Raw genomic sequence first — 20,341 nt, 5'->3', positions numbered from 1 at the left:
TTCTCAAAGGAAACTTTAGTCCAGATTCCCAAGGTTTTTGCCTAAGACCTGGGAAAACAGCTGATAGAAGTAATAGGGGTGTGTCAAGAAAATCTCTAAAATATACTGGAGGCAAATGTCAGATGTTTTTGTGTCTTAGACTGCAGACTGTGATGTTACTGGGCTGAGAATATTTTTCGGTCTATTTTAGTGAAGTGACAGTTGAAGCATTCATGGCACAAGTGAAGCATATAGTCAGCCATAAAAAGAGGAGAGGGCTACTATTTTTTTTTTTTTTTCTTTTTCTATTAGTTTTATTTTATGATTCAATTATTAATGGAATGGTCATAGGAACCTTTGATTGTACATATAAATATAGCCATATACTGTGATTTGATAACATCCTCAAATTTACAATAAAAAAAATTAATATACAAAATTGGTTGGTCTATTCTTTTGGAGGTTAGGATATTAGTTATTACTTATATTAGTTATGAGTAAAACTATAGTATCTTCATTTTAAAGAGAAATATGGTATATATTAAAATAGCATTATAAAAATGTACTATAGAGGCCTTAGACTACTACACCTCAGCTAAGAGGAACAAAGGAAAACCCAAGTCCAAATTCAAATATTAATGGGAATTCCATCTTACCAAATTCCATGGTACTGAGGATTGCCTTATAGCAAAGCCTCCAAAATCATTGATGGGAATTGTCTCAAACTTTCTCTTCTTCCGTTTTGCTCCTGAAGAAACCTTGTTTGTTTTCACCTATCATTCATTATAATTCACCTACTTTGGGAGAAAAACAGTGCTGCAGCTGAATGGCCAGGGAACCTACATCCCACAGCAGCTGAGAATGTGTATATGTACAATATATACTGCTGAGCTCAGCATTCAGAGAACACTGCCATAGAGACCGAGACCAAGAAGGAGTGGGACCACAGCAAAATCGTAGGGATGGAGAAGGATAGACCAGCACCACTGGACCCACTGGTTTTACCTTTCATGGGGTATAATTCACCTACTGAAAATGTACACACCACAAACATGTTTCAAAAAGTAATACAAATATTAAAGCGTGTCTCTTCCCTCTCAATCGCTCCTTCTCCTCAATCTAGGAGTATATGATAAATACATTGATTTCATATGTATATTCTTGATGCTATTTTAGTGGAGTTTCTTCTTTTTCTAGTTTTGTGTATGTTTCCATGTTTCTGTGACTAACAAATTAGTCCCACTCTCTACAGTTGCAAGGTGAGGCACTATGAAGCCTCCTAATCTTTCTGCCGCCTCCTTTTCCTAGCTTGTCAATTCGATTTTCTTCTAGTGCTTTCCCCACCTGCCTAGAAAGTAACCATCAGATATCAGATGATCATTCTAACCCTCCAGGTGGGGACCATTCTTGGTATCTGCAAATATAGCTGCGAGTTCTGGGATATTTAGACTGGCATAGAGCACCACATGGCTAGAAACTAGAAGATCAGAGACTATTCTGACATGTTAAACACCAAGGTCCTAACCACATGGCCTGGGCTTGAAGATTCATTATAAGTAAACATTTGGGAATTATCCAGTTGGGCTCTATCCATGCTGAAGAAAGCCTAAGCAATACCCCGTATACTAACAAGGATGGTAGAGTTATTCAGGTAAGTCTTTCCTTCAGGTCCCAAGGCATGCATCAGAGGTATCACTTCTTTTTCAGGGCAGAAAGGAACACATGCTGAAACAATGTTTCTTCCTCTCCATCTTGGGATCTTTTCATTCAGGGCTTTTCACCAGGAAGAGAAGTAACGGGGCTACTATTTAGCCAAAAGCCATTTAAGTGGTGAAAGTAGTATCACGATGTTAGAGGTTTATGTTCTTCTGACACGTAAATTCCTGTCTTTCAGTGAGACAATGGGACTCAGTTGAAATAGTGGATTCAGTTCTTAGTTTCCTTGTCTTTACATAATTTAAAAAAAAAAAAATCTCTATTACAATCATACCTTTAACCAGCTAATCTAGCTTTCATCTCTTGCTGAAATTCTTCTCCAGCCAACGCCGGACTTCTTGAAGGTTGTAGTAGAAGGGGCCCTTTCCTCCCAGATAAGCAATTTTCTGTCTCTGCACAATACACACACGTTCGAAGGCTACCCCATAAGCGACATTGGCATTATTGTCCATGCAGTCAGCCACAACTTGGCACTGGGGCGGCAAGGAGAAACGCTCCACTAGCTGGTGGGCTGCCGCACATCGGTCTTCCTGGTTCCGGTGCTTCTTCACCTCAAAAGACAAAGAAGAATCCCCAGGCACCGCCCAACCATCTGAAGGATGAGCCTCATCAATGTAGACCAACAGGAAGTCAGCCACTGATGAGAACTCTTCCACCAGTTTGCTGAAGGCTGGCAGCTGGTTAGTAAAAGGAGGTCAAGTGGCTGAGCCAAAGTTGACCACCAGTGGGCGCTCAGGGCTGGCAAAGTCAAGAAGGTGGCACTCAGCTCCATCAACCGCTTTCTCATGGGCACCATGTCCACCGCTGTCGTCTCCTTCAGGACTGGAGACATGCACCACACTGGAGTTGGGAGCATCTTCACCCAGTTTCACCAGACACTGAATCTCTTGGCTTCTTCATCTTGGACTTCCCAGCCTGTAGAACAGGAAAAATAAAAATGCTTGATTGCCTCATTTAAGGATGTCCTCTGCCTCTAGCTGTTATGTACACAGTGGGCTCTGTAAATTTCTTTTTTCCCCCTTTGTTTGAAGCGCTGTCTTTTTAAACTGGAACATCCCTGTTCAGCATGCTCCTTGCTCTGTGCAGTTGTGAGCACTTGAGGCTGCTGCCAAACGACGTAGCTGGTCACCAAAGAAGCTGCCGAATGCTGCTTTTTTTCCCTTGCTGGTCAGTCTAGTTCCACTTGCTCATAGGGTGCCGCTCGCAGAGACCTCCAATCCGGCGTTTCAGACCAGAGTTCCCCGTGAGAAACGCCGGCCCCGACGCCTCAGCTCGGCGGGCTGTGCGCCGAGAGGGCTACTGTTGTCTCTGAGACCCAGGGACCTTGGTGCTGAACCTCACTTCCTATGCTGCGATATCAGCAAATGTTAGAGAATTGAATGGAACTCACGTGGCTGCAGCTGGGCACGAGAGGGAAGCATACTACACGGTATTCAGAAGAACTAGATTTTCCAGCACATGTTTTATACCATAGCAGAACCTGAAGATTTCCTTAATTAGTTGCACGAGTTTAAGGTAGGATGGGATTGCCATGCCCTGCAGAAGAAAATTCCTCTGGAAAAGGACTGTTGTTCGGATGCTATTGTATGGCCTGATTTTATGAAGCTTGAAGCAAAGTGTATTAAACATCTTCCTCGCACCTAGGCTGTAAATTCCTTGAGGGTAGAGGCTTACCCATCTGTATTCGTCTGCTCAACCTGACAAACAAACAATGCCACAGATTCAATGGCCTAAAAATAGAAATTTACTTTCTCAGTCTGGAAATCCAAGATCAAGGTCCTGGCAGTGCTGGTATCTGGTGAGGAATTTCTCCTTGGTTTGCAGATGGCTGTCTTCTTGCTGTGTCCTTACCTTGCCTTTTTTCCATGTGCATGGACTCTTGGTGCCTCCTCCTCTTCTTATAAGGACACCAGTCCTACTGGATTAGGACCCCATCCTAATGACCTTAGTTAACCTTAATTACCTCCTTATAGACCCTATATCCAAATACTGCCACATTGGAGTTAGGGTTTCAACGTATGGATTTTGAGGGAACACATTCAGCCCATAACATCATTTCTATTTTATTAAGCACAGGTTCACTGCTGGGGTACATCTTTATTAAGAAGCCTGGATTGTGATATCAGACCATCAGGGGAAATGGATGGGGTGCTGAACATTGAAAGTATGAAGATTAAAGTGGTCTAAAATAATACAGGACCTAGCATATTAGAACTCCATCAGTTCTCACCAGAAAAGCCACCCCTATTCAACCACACTTGAAGGAACTTTCACAAGATGTTTATGAAGCTCCTAGAAGATGAAATACTAGGATTATTCTATTCTTTAAGTGAGCTTACTGAAAAAAGTGTTAGGAGGGAACAACATTAAGATGTATGTGACTGATGACAAAGAGTATGAGGAAGTGCAGACCCCAGAAGACCCCAGAAGGATTTAGTTGGGTTTGTGGTTCTAATACTCAGTAAATCACACATCAGCCACAGGACCACAAAACAAAAAATGCCAGAAAGTCTCATAAATAGCTGGTGTGAAATGTAAATTGTTACCCATTGCTTTTGATACAATTGTTTATATGCTAGAAATATTAATTCTACTTGGTGAATATATTTTAAAGAAATTATTCAAAAGTGGAAAAGCTAGTAGATACCATTTCTTTAATGTTTAGCATCTGTTTTATTGAAATTAGAGTATAACCACATTATGAATGATTACACAGTCTTTAAAATGATGATCATACAATGTTTGTGCTAATGTAAAAAATGCTTATGCCATCATATTAACGGAGACAATCCATATTTAAATATATATAGCCCATATTTTTGGTTACAAATATAAAATATTTATATAAATATATATAAGTATATATTAATTTATATGTAAACTTATAAGTAAATACGTACTTTTTTTTAAACAAAGGATTTTAATTGGCACTTCCATACTTTTTCATAGCTGTTCATGTATAAATATATATAATATATATACAAGTGTATATATATTTAAATATGTAAACAGCCATGTTACATAGCTGGGAAAAGCTAGAAGAATGTATGCCAAAATTTAAGAATTATTATCTTTGGGTAGTGAGACAATGAGAATTTTAAAAAATATGTTTTCTTTCTTTTTCAATATTGTGCACAATGAGTGTGTATTATATGTATAATAAAAATGAAATTAAAATATTTATACTTCAAAAAATATATACTGCTAAATTACCCTATCAAATAGTTGTATCAGTTTTATTCCTGCCTATTTCCTACACCCACGGCTTTGGGATCATATTTACCCATTTTTGCCTTCCTTCTCCTATAGCAAACTGGACAGTGCCTACCATATTGTTGACAGAACGAGTGAATACCCTAAGATATTTTCTGTGGGTCAGATCTTCCTCTTCATTCCTACTGCCCCTTCTTCTACCCCTTGCCCAGATTTTTGCAATGGCCCTGACTAATGTCTTCACAATGTGTTTCCTTTCCTCCTCCTACTCTGGTGACTTGCGTTGTTTCCTGATTAAGAAACTGAAAGTGATTAAATCTCACTTTCTTAATTTTTAAAAAAATAAAAGAATGAAAAATTGTATAGTGCTTGAAAGACATTAAGCAGTAGGAGAGTGAAATGATGTGCCTTACTTCCCTACGAAACAATATCACTCAGTGCCATGTGGACATGCCTTCTGTGGAAGCTGTTAAAGATTGCAAATAAAAGGGAAAGAAAATGAATCATTTCCATGCCTATGGGTCAGGAAAGAAGTTAAAGATAAGTAAGAGATAGTCGCTGAGGAAAAGAAAGAAAGTCAAGATTAAAAACTGCTTTTTTTCTCCTTCTTCACAGAATACACTCTTGGTTCCTTTATCCTGCTATAACGTGACACAGATGCACTGGAATACTATGAGATAGCAGACAAGAATATGAACAATGAGATGAAGTTTTTTTCCTGCCTCTTCTAAAATTGGCCTCCAGCAAAATGAAAAGGAGGGTTTGATTGCTACATGTGAATATCTCTCCAGAATTCAAAGCAAGACAACTTCTCTCCAACAAAACTAACCTAAAACAAAATAGATCACAGCTACAGAAGACAATTTTGCTTCTCCTTCTTTCAAATAAATCTATTTCATTAAAGTTTGAGGTATACTAGATTAAGCATTAATTTTAGACAGGTAACAAATACTAGGAACTTAAATTTTCTGAAATTTTAGCCCGCACTCCCACACCATGTTGCATATAATCTGAGATGAGGAATGACTTCAGAGTTTGCTTTGGAGACTTTGGTGTGGTTGCCATGACAACAAAACTTTAGGGCATTGTTGCCTGCATGGAATCACAAAATGACAGATGGCCCATTATGAAACTGTACATATTTGGAGATGAAAAGAAAATACATCACTATGAAGTCCATTCATTTTGCTCTTGCAAAAGAGTTGGGATTTGATAACTTGAGTGGGGTGAGAATAGGCAACCAGAAAGGAAGGGTTAAAATATAACTTTATCCATCTTGAAACCATGCCAACTGACTTGAAGATCGCTTGTAGATCACTGGCTCTCCCCACCCATGTAGAGAATTCTATCCCATCAGGTATTTATTTGGCACCATTCAATGGAAGTTTGAAACTTCCTGCATTATGACTGCAGTTAGGAGGCCAAAGTACAACTGGCTAAAGACAAGAGGGTAAAACTCTTATATAAGTACAAATGGGAAAGTGTGGTTTCCTTACCCAGCCTTTGGGTGGTTTTGACAGTGTGCTGGATGATTTAGATGAATGACTGTCTAGAAGGGCTGGGTATCTTTCCTTGTAGGTCTGTCCAAGATGAAACATATCAAAATTATAGGTCAAATGGAATAATATCAAACTTCAAACACAAGATGTGACGTTTTGGGCTAGGTCCTGAAAAAAATCCTTGCAAATTCGGGAGATATGCTTAGGAGGAACTGTTGTGAAAGGCTTAGCAATTTTGGCTAAGCTGGTAAGCTAGGAATGGGTAAACAGTGTGATGTGTCTGCCAAGTGACACTGTTTGTTACCAAAATCTTGATGTCCAGACAAGGAAAGTGTGATAGTCTTTTGTAATTTGTTGATCATTTTTCTAGATGTCTGCAGAAGTATACCTGTCTATCTATCTATCATCTATCTGTCTGCCCATCCTCATCCTTGCTATCTATGGATAAACAACTGGAAACTCTGATAATGAGTGAAGCTTAAGTCACACCGTAAGCCACGTGTTATGCAACTAGACAAATTTTACCTGTTTTCAAATATACGAAGGATGATGATGTAGAAGAGAATTCTCTGTGGTCCCAAGGGGGACTTTCAAGAAGAAAGGTCTCAGTTCAATATTTTGAAAACTTTCTGAAAGCCAAGCTTTCTCAAAATATCATGCTGACTTAGAAGGTAGTGAATTCCTTTTTATTAGAAGTTTTCAAGCATCAGTATTTGGCCTCATGGCAGGTGTATTGTCAGGAGGACTTAATTATCAGATGGGAACCTTGGCTGGATGGCTGCAAGGCCTCTTCCAGCTTTGAGATCTATTCTATGATCCCTGAGCTGGCCCTATGATACTCATCAAACTCCTGAACCATGGAAGTCCTGCATTCCTCAGGCCCAGACACTTTATGCAGAGTGCACAAATCATTCACAAAATTGGATTGTGCAGTTGAGAATGAGTGAATTTAAGGACAAGGCCAGCATGAGTAGATTTATTCTTTTTGATGGCTACTTGGTATATATTTAACCTTGGCCTCTAAGGATGTAAAGTCAATACATTAACCCTGATGACACTACCTCTTTTCCAAGATTTCTATTTAATTAATAGAAACATAAGGCTTGTCAAAATGAGGAAATGAGGCCATTCCACCTTTCTAAGGAGCTCCAGCAGTAAATCAAAACATACTATGTTGAATAACGCTTTCTCATATTTTCACAGCACTAACATTTATTGAGAAATAGTTTTGCTGCTTAGAATTTTTGTTGAATGCCATAAAATATTATTAAAAAATCTTTAATCTTGGGAGATATCTCTGTGTGATATTGCTAACACACACACACAAATGTATAAGTACTATTCATTTTTTGCATGTTGGCATGTTGTAAAATTCTGTTTTCTTTTCATTCCTAGATGTTGTAAATAAACTGGATCTGTACAGTAGGTTTTTGTCAGACTCCCAGAAAGACAATTTTATTTTATAGCACATCCTAGAGTGACAGCCAGAAACGGTTCTGCACCACCTCAGTACAAACAAAATTAGCTTTTCACAATATTTTTGCAGATGTTAAAGGTCATTAATAGAATGAAACCAGATGACTAAAGCAATACATTTGGAATGATTGGGTTTTATTTTTCTCCCTAGCTTAAAGACACAGAGTCCCGTTTTCTCTCCTACTTGGCTGCATTTCAATTTTTTTTCAGTTATTTAATGGTTTCCAAAATCATAAAAGTAAAAGTGGTAGGATATGTATTTCTTGGCTTATGCCACCTTCCTTGTTTGACAAAGTTGGAATTTTATGAGGATGAAAATAGTATTAACTGTTCAAAAAACCCACACTGTTTAACAATTGCCCAAGGTTTCTGCTTTTACGGAGGTCACATTTTTGTTATGAATTACCTGAAATCCTCTCTCTAATTAAAAAGAGGAGAAGAGGGAATTAACTGGAAGAAATGCTTCCAGTTTTCTCTTTCAGAAGAGAAAGGAGAAAGCTATTTTGAAAGCACAGTGACTTGTTGATTGAAGAATGATCTGTGCTTTGTTGGGACAGAATGGACATGGTACCTGTCCATACAGTTTTATTTGTAGCATCTGGCCCACAGGTAAGAAAGTTAATACCTACAAGTGGATATGTTTACGTTCGCAATATTTACAGATCAGTTTGAAACTAGTCTACTTTCCAGAATGATTCTGCCTTTATTATTCAGTAGGGGATCATTTAGAAAATAATTTTCAACATGTAAGTTACAAAACAAAAAACAAAAAACACGACTTCGCTCCATTCTTCAGTGAAAATGAAGCAGCAACAAAAATCTGGTTGTGGTCCTGCAGATTTATTGTGGACACGTGGTGCATGTTGAAGAAGTTAGTATGTTACCCTCCTATCAGGGACAGAGCAGCCATTCCTGCCCCCAATACGGCAAACCACATGGTAGGATTAACTCTTCTGCAGAAGAAAGTCCTTGAGGAAGTGAGAGTAACCAATGGTGACTTTCTTGGAGGCACATTTTTCTTTAATCCTTTTCCAGCTATTTGAGGTTTTAATTTTTTCTTGATCTAACTTTTAAATTTTTAAAATTTCTAAGACTATTATCAATTTTAGCTGTCTTCATATATATTGACATGCTTTATTCATTGTATTCCACTTTGAATGAAAATATTAAATCTGTCTGTGGTTATATCCTTTATTCCATTCCTAATATTATTGTTTGTCATGATTAGTCTTCCCAGCTGTTTGTCTCTTCTATTTTTTCCAAATATCTGGATTTCTGTTATGCTGCTCTTATCTACTGTTTTGTGTACATATTTGTGTATGTTTGTGTATTTTCTATTTAATAAAATTTTTGCTTTATCTTTCGTTTCTTCTTTCTTTTCTGTTGCATTTACTTCATTATTTTCTCCCTTCTTGAGTTGAATGCTTAGCCCACTTATTTTCAATTATCAATATGTTCTAACATTGGAATTTAAAAGTATAAACTTCCTTCTCAATATTTCTTCATCCATATTACACAATTTTCACTATGTACTATTTTAGTGTTCTAAAATTTATACTTTTAAAAAATTTTTTTGTAGCTAGTAAATTATTTAGAAGTGTGTTTTCTTGTATTCATATAATTTGGGGGCAGGGGAAGCTATGTTTTAGAATTTAATTCCCAGTTTTACTGCTTTATGGTTAGAGATGATGGCATATGTGATATCAGTTCTTTGGCATTGATCTATTTCTGCATATATTTGTTTGTTGAAGTTGTTATTCAAATCTTGTCTGTCATTTTTGTCCCCTTGATGTATCAGTTTGAGAGTTAAGCTAAAAATTTCCCACTACTATGGTGTCAGTTTCTCCTTGTGATTCTCTTAATTTTTGTTTCATTTATTTTGAGGTATGTTGTAAATTGTAGTCAAATTCATGATTTCTATATATTTTCAGTGGACTTTTTCTCAACATAAAATATTCTTCTTGTTCCCTTTTATTGCTTTTTGCTTGAATTTTATTTTTTTGACCTGGAGTTTATTTAGATAATTATTTGCCTTTATTTTTCTGTGTCATTTTATTTTTGTAGAACTCAAATAAACATAATTTGTACAGGCATACCTCAGAGATATTGTAGACCTCTAAAACATAATGGGTTCATGCCACATAGACTTTTTTACAATGTTTTTATTTTCATATAAATGTTTTAGAGTTATTTTCTATATCTATAAATGTATATGGGCAGGCGACATGGTTTTTTGTTTTTTGTTTTTTTGTTCCTATAAGGGTGTCACACAACATGTACTTAACAAATATTTGTCAAATTTAGTTATTTACTTAACAACTATTTATCTATTTTGTACTAAGTATTGGGCACTGGGACATAATAGTGAGGATAAATTGAGACAGTCTTTTTAATTTGATTAAAATCATTGAATTCCTATTATATGCCAGGCAACATTCTGGCTACCTGGGACATATCCACATTCAAACACACTATAGCTTGTAAGGGCCACAGATATTAATAATCACACATACACATATAAAATTAAAACTGTGACAAATGAGTGTTGTGAAATTTGACTTTGTCTAGGAGATCAGGGAAGGCTTCCCTAAGGAAGTAATGATTGGATGTCATCTAACAAAGGAGAATTAGTTAAAAAGGTGAAGGAAGGAACGGAAGAGATTAAAGCCTGTGTCCCATCTCTGAGGAGAAACTGCTGGAATGCCAGCATGGCTGGAGTGTGGATGGGGGAGGAAACATCCTGTGAGGCAACCTGGGAGAGAGAGAGGACCTTGTTGAGCACATGAAAAAGTTTGGTCTCTATTTTAGGAGCAATGTGTAGGCTCTGCATTGTTTAAGTCATGGAAATGAGTGATGGGTATGTGACATAATAAGACTATGCTTTTTGGAAAGATTCCTCAGGCTGCAATATAGGAATCTGTGCGTGAGGGTAGTTTAGATGACAAACAGTTAAGAGGCTATTACAGTGGTGGAGACACATTTCATGGTGAGATGTACTAGGTGGTGGAAATGTGAAAAGAATGGGTATCTGGGCTTGGAGGTAGAATGGAGAGGACCGGGGTACAGATGGCATTGGCCAGGGGTTGACTGACTACTAGCTGGTAAATGGCAATGGTGTCTTTGACAGGACATTAGATGGGATTGAGAGATTTGGATTCTAGTGTCGGGTATACTGCTATCTTACTAAGAAAGACTTTGACGCTTCTCAAGTTGTCTGAGCATCAGGTGATAGTGTATGTAAGCTCTTGGAGGACAGGCACACATCTGCCTTGCTCACTGATGTGATCTCATCCCAAGGCAGTGCTCTGTAGAGAACAAGATACCGATTAAGAGGTTGACTATGCTAAAATTGCATACAATTTAACATCTAAAAGATGTTGCATGGAACAGTACAGATAGGTTTTATTATGTCAGTATTGACAATAATAGTAAATATCTGAATTATTTTTCAATTATGTTTCTTAATCTCTGTTATGTAGAAAGTAATTTCTTTTTTTTTAACATCTTTATTGGAGTATAATTGCTTTACAATGGTATGTTAGTTTCTGCTTTATAACAAAGTGAATCAGTTATACATATACATATCTTCCCATATCTCTTCCCTCTTGCATCTCCCTCCCGCCCACCCTCCCTATCCCACCCTTCTAGGTGGTCACAAAGCACCGAGCTGATCTCCCTGTGCTATGCGGCTTCTTCCCACTAGCTATCTATTTTACGTTTGGTAGTGTATATATGTCCATGCCACTCTCTCACTTTGTCACAGCTTACCCTTCCGCCTCCCCATATCCTCAAGTCCAGTCTCTAGTAGGTCTGTGTCTTTATTCCTGTCTTGCCCCTAGGTTCTTCATGACCACTTTTTTTTTTCTTAGACTCCATATATATGTGTTAGCATACGGTATTTGTTTTTCTCTTTCTGATTTACTTCACTCTGTATTACAGATTCTAGGTCCAACCACCTCACTACAAATAACTTAATTTCGTTTCTTTTTATGGCTGAGTAATATTCCATTGTATATATGTGCCACATCTCCTTTATCCATTCATCTGCTGATGGACACTTAGGTTCCTTCCATGTCCTGGCTATTGTAAGTAGAGCTGCAATGAACATTTTGGTACATGACTCTTTTTGAATTATGGTTTTCTCAGGGTATATGCCCAGTAGTGGGATTGCTGGGTCGTATGGTAGTTCTATTTTTAGTTTTTTAAGGAACCTCCATACTGTTCTCCATAGTGGCTGTATCAATTTACATTCCCACCAACAGTGTAAGAGGGTTCCCTTTTCTCCACACCCTCTCCAGTATTTATTGTTTGTAGATTTTTTGATGATGGCCATTCTCACTGGTGTGGGGTGATACCTCATTGTAGTTTTGATTTGCATTTCTCTAATGATTAGTGATGTTGAGCATCCTTTCATGTGTTTGTTGGCAATCTGTATATCTTCTTTGGAGAAATGTCTATGTAGGTCTTCTGCCCATTTTTGGATTGGGTTGTTTGTTTTTTTGATATTGAGCTGCATGAGTTGCTTGTAAATTTTGGAGATTAATCCTTTGTCAGTTGCTTCATTTGCAAATATTTTCTCCCATTCTGAGGGTTGTCTTTTCGTCTTGTTTATGGTTTCCTTTGCTGTGCAAAAGCTTTTAAGTTTCATTAGGTCCCATTTGTTTATTTGTGTTTTTATTTCCATTTCTCTAGGAGGTGGGTCAAAAAGGATCTTGCTGTGATTTATGTCATAGAGTGTTCTGCCTATGTTTTCCTCTAAGAGTTTGATAGTGTCTGGCCTTACATTTAGGTCTTTAATCCATTTTGAGTTTATTTTTGTGTATGGTGTTAGAGAGTGTTCTAATTTCATACTTTTACATGTACCTGTCCAATTTTCCCAGCACCACTTATTGAAGAGGCTGTCTTTTCTCCACTGTATATGCTTGCCTCCTTTATCGAAGATAAGGTGACCATATGTGCTTGGGTTTATCTCTGGGCTTTCTATCCTGTTCCATTGATCTATATTTCTGTTTTTGTGTCAGTACCAAACTGTCTTGATTACTGTAGATTTGTAATATAGTCTGAAGTCAGGGAGCCTGATTCCCCCAGCTCCATTTTTCGTTCTCAAGATTGCTTTGGCTATTCGGGGTCTTTTGTGTCTCCATACAAATTGTGAATTTTTTTTTTTCTAGTTCTGTGAAAAATGCCAGTGGTAGTTTGATAGGGATTGCATTGAATCTGTAGATTGCTTTGGGTAGTAGAGTCATTTTCACAATGTTGATTCTTCCAATCCAAGAACATGGTCTATCTCTCCATCTATTTGTATCATCTTTAATTTCTTTCATCAGTGTCCTATAATTTTCTGCATACAGGTCTTTTGTCTCCTTAGGTAGGTTTATTCCTAGATATTTTATTCTTTTTGTTGCAATGGTAAATGGGAGTGTTTTCTTAAATTCACTTTCAGATTTTTCATCATTAGTCTATAGGAATGCTAGAGATTTCTGTGCATTAATTTTGTATCCTGCTACTTTACCAGATTCATTGACTAGCTCTAGTAGTTTTCTGGTAGCATCTTTAGGATTCTCTATGTATAGTATCATGTCATCTGCAAACAGTGACAGCTTTACTTCTTCTTTTCCAATTTGGATTCCTTTTATTTCTTTTTTTCTCTGATTGCTGTGGCTAAAACTTCCAAAACTATGTTGAATAATAGCAGTGAGAGTGGGCAACCTTGTCTTGTTCCTGATCTTAGTGGAAATGGTTTCAGTTTTTCACCATTGAGGGTGACGTTGGCTGTGGGTCTGTCATATATGGCCTTTATTATGTTGAGGAAAGTTCCCCCTATGCCTACTTTCTGCAGGGTTTTTATAATAAATGGGTGTTGAATTTTGTCAAAAGCTTTCTCTGCATCTCTTGAGATGATCATATGGTTTTTCTCCTTCAGTTTGTTAATATGGTGTATCACATTGATTGGTTTGTGTATATTGAAGAATCCTTGCATTCCTGGGATAAACCCCACTTGATCATGGTGTATGACCCTTTTAATGTGCTGTTGGATTCTGTTTGCTAGTATTTTGTTGAGGATTTTTGCATCTATGTTCATCAGTGATATTGGCCTGTAGTTTTCTTTCTTTGTGACATCTTTGTCTGGTTTTGGTATCAGGGTGATGGTGGCCTCGTAGAATGAGTTTGGGAGTGTTCCTCCCTCTGCTATATTTTGGAAGAGCTTGAGAAGGATAGGTGTTAGCTCTTCTCTAAATGTTCAATAGAATTCACCTGTGAAGCCATATGGTCCTGGGCTTTTGTTTGTTGGAAGATTTTAAATCACACTTTCAATTTCAGTGCTTGTGATTGGTCTGTCCATATTTTCTATTTCTTCTTGGTTCAGTCTCAGAAGGTTGTGCATTTCTAAGAATTTGTCCATTTCTTCCAGGTTGTCCATTTAATTGGCATAGAGTTGCTTGTAGTAATCTCTCATGATCTTTTGTATTTCTGCAGTGTCAGTTGTTACTTCTCCTTTTTCATTTCTAATTCTATTGATTTGAGTCTTCTCCCTTTTTTTCTTGATGAGTCTGGCTAATGGTTTATCCATTTTCTTTATCTTCTCAAAGAACCAGCTTTTAGTTTTATTGATCTTTGCTATCATTTCCTTCATTTCTTTTTCATTTATTTCTGATCTTATCTTTATGATTTCTTTCCTTCTGTTAACTTTGAGTTTTTTTTGTTCTTTCTCTAATTGCTTTAGGTGTAAGTTAGGTTGTTTATTTGAGATGTTTCTTGTTTCTTAACGTAGGATTGTATTGCTATAAACTTCCCTCTTAGAACTGCTGTTGCTGCATCCCATAGGTTTTGGGTCATCGTGTTTTCATTGTCATTTGTTTCTAGGTATTCTTTGATTTCCTCTTTGATTTCTTCAGTGATCTCTTGGTTATTAAGTAGTGTATTGTTTAGCCTCCATGTGTTTGTAATTTTTACAGATTTTTTCCTGTAATTGATATCTAATCTCATAGCACTGTTGTCGGAAAAGACACTTGATACGATTTCAATTTTCTTAAATTTACCAAGGCTTGATTTGTGACCCAAGATATGGCCTATCCTGGAGAATGTTCCATGAGCACTTGAGAAGAGTGTGTATTCTGTTGTTTTTGGGTGGAATGTCCTATAAATATCAATTAAGTCCATCTTGTTTAATGTATCATTTAAAGCTTGTGTTTCTTTGTTTATTTTCACTTTGGATGATCTGTCCATTGGTGAAAGTGGGGTGTTAAAGTCCCCTACTATGATTGTGTTACTGTTGATTTCCCCTTTTATGGCTGTTAGATTTGCCTTATGTATTGAGGTGCTCCTATGTTGGGTGCATAAATATTTACAGTTGTTATATCTTCTTGGATCGATCCCTTGATCATTATATAGTGTCCTTCTTTGTCTCTTGTAATAGTCTTTATTTTAAAGTCTATTTTGTCTGATATGAGAATTGCTACTCCAGCTTTCTTTTGATTTCCATTTGCATGGAATATCTTTTTCCATCCCCTCACTTTCAGTCTGTATGTGTCCCTAGGCCTCAAGTGGGTCTCTTGTAGACAGCATATATACGGGTCTTGTTTTTGTATCCATTCAGCCAGTCTGTGTCTTTTGGTTGGAGCATTTAATCCATTTACATTTAAGGTAATTATTGATATGTATGTCCCTATTACCATTTTCTTAATTGTTTTGGGTTTGTTATTGTAGGTCTTTTCCTTCTCTTGTGTTTCCTGCCTAGAGAAGTTCCTTTGGCATTTGTTGTAAAGCTGGTTTGGTGGTGCTGAATTCTCTTAGCTTTTGCTTGTCTGTAAAGGTTTTAATTTCTCTATCAAATCTGAATGAGATCCTTGCTGGGAAGAGTAATCTTGGTTGTAGGTTTTTCTCCTTCATCACTTTAAATATGTCCTGCCACTCCCTTCCAGATTGCAGAGTTTCTGCTGAAAGATCATCTGTTAACCTTATGGGGATTCCCTTGTGTGTTATTTGTTGTTTTTCCCTTGCTGATTTTAATATGTTTTCTTTGTATTTAATTTTTGATAGTTTGATTAATATGTGTCTTGGCATGTTTCTCCTTGGATTTATCCTGTATGGGACTCTCTGTGCTTCCTGGACTTGATTAACTATTTCCTTTCCCATATTGTGGAAGTTTTCAACTATAATCTCTTCAAATATTTTCTCAGTCCCTTTCTTTTTCTCTTCTTCTGGGACCCCTATAATTCGAATGTTGGTACGTTTAATGTTGTCCCAGAGGTCTCTGAGACAGTCCTCAGTTCTTTTCATTCTTTTTTCTTTATTCTGCTCTGCAGTAGTTATTTCCACTATTTTATCTTCCAGGTCACTTATCCGTTCTTCTGCCTCAGTTATTCTGCTATTGATCCCTTCTAGAAAATTTTTAATTTCATTTATTGTGTTGTTCACCATTGTTTGTTTGCTCTTTAGTTCTTCTAGTTTCCTGTTAAACGTTTCTTGTATTTTCTCTATTCTATTTCCAAGATTTTGGATCATCTTTACTCTCATTATTCTGAATTTTTTTTCAGGTAGACTGCCTATTTCCTCTTCATTTGTTAGGTCTGGTGGGTTTTTGCCTTGATTCTTCATCTGCTGTGTGTTTCTCTGTCTTCTCATTTTGCTTAACTTACTGTGTTTGGGGTCTCCTTTTTGCAGGCTGCAGGTTCGTAGTTCCTGTTGTTTTTGGTGTCTGTCCCCAGTGGGTAAGGTTGGTTCAGTGGGTTGTTTAGGCTTCCTGGTGGAGGGGACTGGTGCCTGTGTTCTGGTGGATGAGGCTGGATCTTGTCTTTCTGGTGGGCACGTCCACGTCTGGTGGTGTATTTTGGGGTGTCTGTGGCCTTATTATGATTTTAGGCAGCCTCTCTGCTAATGGATGGGGCTGTGTTCCTGTCTTGCTAGTTGTTTGGCACGGGGTGTCCAGCACTGTAGCTTGCTGGTCATTGAGTGGAGCTGGGTCTTGTCGTTGAGATGGAGATATCTGGGAGATTTTTGCCACTTGATGTTACATGGAGTTGGGAGGTCTCTTGTGGACCAGTGTCCTGAAGTTGGCTCTCCTACCTCAGAGGCACAGCCCTGACACCTGGCTGGAGCACCAAGAGCCTTTCATCCACATGGCTCAGAATAAAAGGGAGAAAAAATAGAAAGAAAGAAAGAAAGAAGGAAGGAAAGAAAGAAAGAAAGAAAGAAAGAAAGAAAGAAGATAAAATAAAATAAAGTAAAATAAAGTTACTAAAATACAAAATAATTATTAAGAAAAAAAAATTTTAAAGTAAAAAAAAAAAAAAAACCAAAAAAACTGGACAGACAGAACCCTGGGACAAATGGTAAAAGCAAAGCTATACAGACAAAATCATACACAGAAGCATACACATACACACTCACAGAAAGAGAAAAAGGGGAAAAAAAAAAATATCTTTGCTCCCAAAGTCCACCTCCTCAATTTGGGATGATTCGTTGTCTATTCAGGTATTCCACAGATGCAGGTACATCAAGTTGATTGTGGAGCTTTAATCCGCTGCTCCTGAGGCTACTGGCAGAGATTTCCCTTTCTCTTCTTTGTTTGCACAGCTCCTGGGGTTCAGCTTTGGATTTGGACCCGCCTCTGCGTGTAGGTCGCCTGAGGGCGTCTGTTCCCCGCCCAGACAGGACAGGGTTAAAGGAGAAGCTGCTTTGGGGGCTCTGGCTCACTCAGGCGGGGGGAGGGAGCGGTACGGAGGAGGCGGGGCGAGCCTGCGGCGTCAGAGGCGTCGTGACGTTGCAGCAGCCTGAGGCGCGCCGTGCGTTCTCCCGGGGAAGTTGTCCCCGAATCGCGGGAGCCTGGCCGTGGTGGGCTGCACAGGCTCCCGGGAGGGGGCTGTGGAGAGTGACCTGTGCTCGCACACAGGCTTCTTGGTAGCGGCATCAGAAGCCTTAGCGTCTCATGCCCGTCTCTGGGGTCCGCGCTGATGGCCGCGACTCGCGCCCGTCTCTGGAGCTCGTTTAGGCAGCACTCTGAATCCCCTCTCCTCACGCACCAGGAAACAAGGAGGTAAGAAAAAGTCTCGTCTCTTCGGCAGCTGCAGACTTTTTCCCGGACTCCCTCCTGGCCAGCTGTGGCGCACTAGCCCCCTTCTGGCTGTGTTCACGTCGCCAACCCCAGTCCTCTCCCTGCGATCCGACCAAAACCCGAGCCTCAGCTCCCAGCCCCCACCCATGTAGAAAGTAATTTCTGACTCAAAGTTAAATTTTTGGTATCATTAAACACTGATTTTACATGAGTTCTGTTTATACTGAACTCTGTGCTTGGGTACGTGTGGACAAATCACAGTTCTAGAAAAATCTGTGTGGTTGTGTTTAACTCTGAACATCAAATATTCCAATGAAGTGAATTTGGATGCCCCCTTGAATACCTAGGCATTATATAAGTTAAATAGCTACCACACCCTATCCCTGTGTGCTAATTAGCTCTCCTTTATCCAGGCATACTTTGATGCCAGATGAAGTTTGTCCTTAAATTGCGTTACCTGTTACTTTAAAAGCTAAAAAACTTTAAGTATGTGTTTGGAATGTGTCAAGTGCAGAGTTTTTGACATGATGTGTCTAATGTCATATGCAGAGTCACTGAAATACTAAATGCCAAATTATGAATAAACTTGCACATAATTCATTTTCCCCTCATTTTCTGGTTGGAACTATCATTATTGTTCCTCATTTTAGGATTAGACAAATGGCTTCCATTTTCCCATGTAACTCGGCAAAGCATGATAAAATGACCCATGATGTAGTGACCTAGCAAACCAGGGTGACAAACTGGGGGACCATGTCATCATCAGGCAAAGCCCTCTTCCCACTTATCCCCGTGTTTCTCTGAGGTTCAGTAATTCTTCAACTTTCTCAGCTATTAACACGGAATTTACATTTTCCATTTCTTCTTCCTTCATTCAGGCTTGGTATTGTCTCCCTCAAGGCGTCTCTTAGATGTGACTTCTGTTCAGTCACATCGACCACTTGCTCAGGCCACACCACACACTTCTGAAACCACAACGGAAGCTGGTGATTACCGCCCCGGGCTTCGCTCCTCCTCCTCACTCCTCTCCATTTCACAGAGAAGACATTGCAGCACCCAGGGCATCCCTGTAGTAAATGGCTGGCCTGGGATCCCAGCCTGCGTGGTCCGCCTCCAGGCCAGTACTCTTACTAATGTGTCGTCTCTTTTCTTACTCTTTCTCATACTGATCCTCATGACACGTTGTAATGTTGCCTGTCACATTAAATCCAAGCTCCTAACTCTATCCAAGTCGAGTTTTCAAGGCCCTACCCGGTCCCGTTCCACATAATTGATATTCATTTCGTAAATGTCCCCAACGTGCGGGCTCTGTTTCCCTGAGTCTAAACTCCCTGAAGCCTGCTTGCCCCATCCTCCTCAATGGGAGTCTCACCGATCTCTGCCTCTTTGTCCTCCAAAAGTCCTTCTACGCATCTATGGTATTCGTGTAAGTACTGTTTAACTGACATAGATTTGGTTGCTTTTTGAAAGATACCTTCTACTTCATTCATCAGCTCATTGATCTGCTGAGTTTCCTTGTGATGCTTCATTGTTTGATTCCCACCTCACAGATTAATAAGACCGCAGAATACTAAATTCAGCTTTTTAATTTTTATACACAAGGAAACTGAGTACCAAGGAATTCAGCGTCATTAGCAAGATGGGGAACATAGTACCAATATGGAACTTCAAAAGACAGACACTGCTTGTTTTAGACCAGTGGAGCTTGGCTCACCTGTAGGTTACCTAAATTGAGATGTCTAGTAGGTCTTTGGCTGTACAGATCTGAAGTTCATGAGAGATGTGTAGATAAGAGACAACGTTTTGGAGTCCACCACTGTAGAACTGGCAGTAGAAGCCTGGAGAGTGTCTCTGAAGGCTCAGAGAATATTTAGAATTAGACAAGGCCTAAGGATTGGACCCCAGGGGTCACTGACAGGTTTCTGGGAAAGCTGGAGGAGGAGGGGCCAGTAGAGGTGATTGAGAAGGTAGGTAGTCAGGGGGGTGGAAGCAGGAGACAGTGATGCTGACTGCAGCAGAGAACCTATAGAGTGTGTCCTTACAGAGATCTCTGAAAGCGATATGGAAGGAAGCTCAGTGCCCCGTACGCCACCCCATATCCCTGGGCCTTGATTTTCATGCAAATGATCTTGAATACGTATATTCAAGACCTTTCCTCCCCACTGCTATTCAGCCACGATAACCAAGTGTGTATGGTTTTAATAAGCCTTGGCCATATTTTTTCGGTTGTGGAGGTATAGATGGAATCCATGTAAATATCTTGTTCCATCTCCAAATGATAAATTGTGTAACGATATGAAATTCACTTTAAACATTATGAGGTAAAGGAGTATATGATTTAAAATGTCATGCTTTGGAGGTATTGTATGGGCAAAATTCCTATAGTCAATCATCCAAAGCAAAC

The 20,341-nt window shown here is 38.8% G+C and overlaps 1 pseudogene across 1 annotated transcript; it reads right to left on the bottom strand.

The window, feature by feature from the left end:
• Positions 1 to 305: 305 nt before the first annotated feature.
• Positions 306 to 19,466, bottom strand: LOC309647140 (type II iodothyronine deiodinase pseudogene; annotated as a pseudogene). Its single transcript has 3 exons — positions 19,284 to 19,466; positions 18,932 to 19,131; positions 306 to 2,589 (listed from the first exon to the last, which is right to left on the bottom strand). The product of its transcript is annotated as a type II iodothyronine deiodinase pseudogene (transcript).
• Between the last annotated feature and the right edge of the window lie 875 nt (positions 19,467 to 20,341).

This window comes from Balaenoptera physalus, assembly GCF_965194825.1.
Source record: "Balaenoptera physalus genome assembly, chromosome: 17".
Lineage (NCBI taxonomy): Eukaryota > Metazoa > Chordata > Mammalia > Artiodactyla > Balaenopteridae > Balaenoptera > Balaenoptera physalus.
The sequence above is the reverse complement of the archived record's forward strand: the minus strand, read 5'-3'. Positions and strand labels throughout refer to the sequence as shown.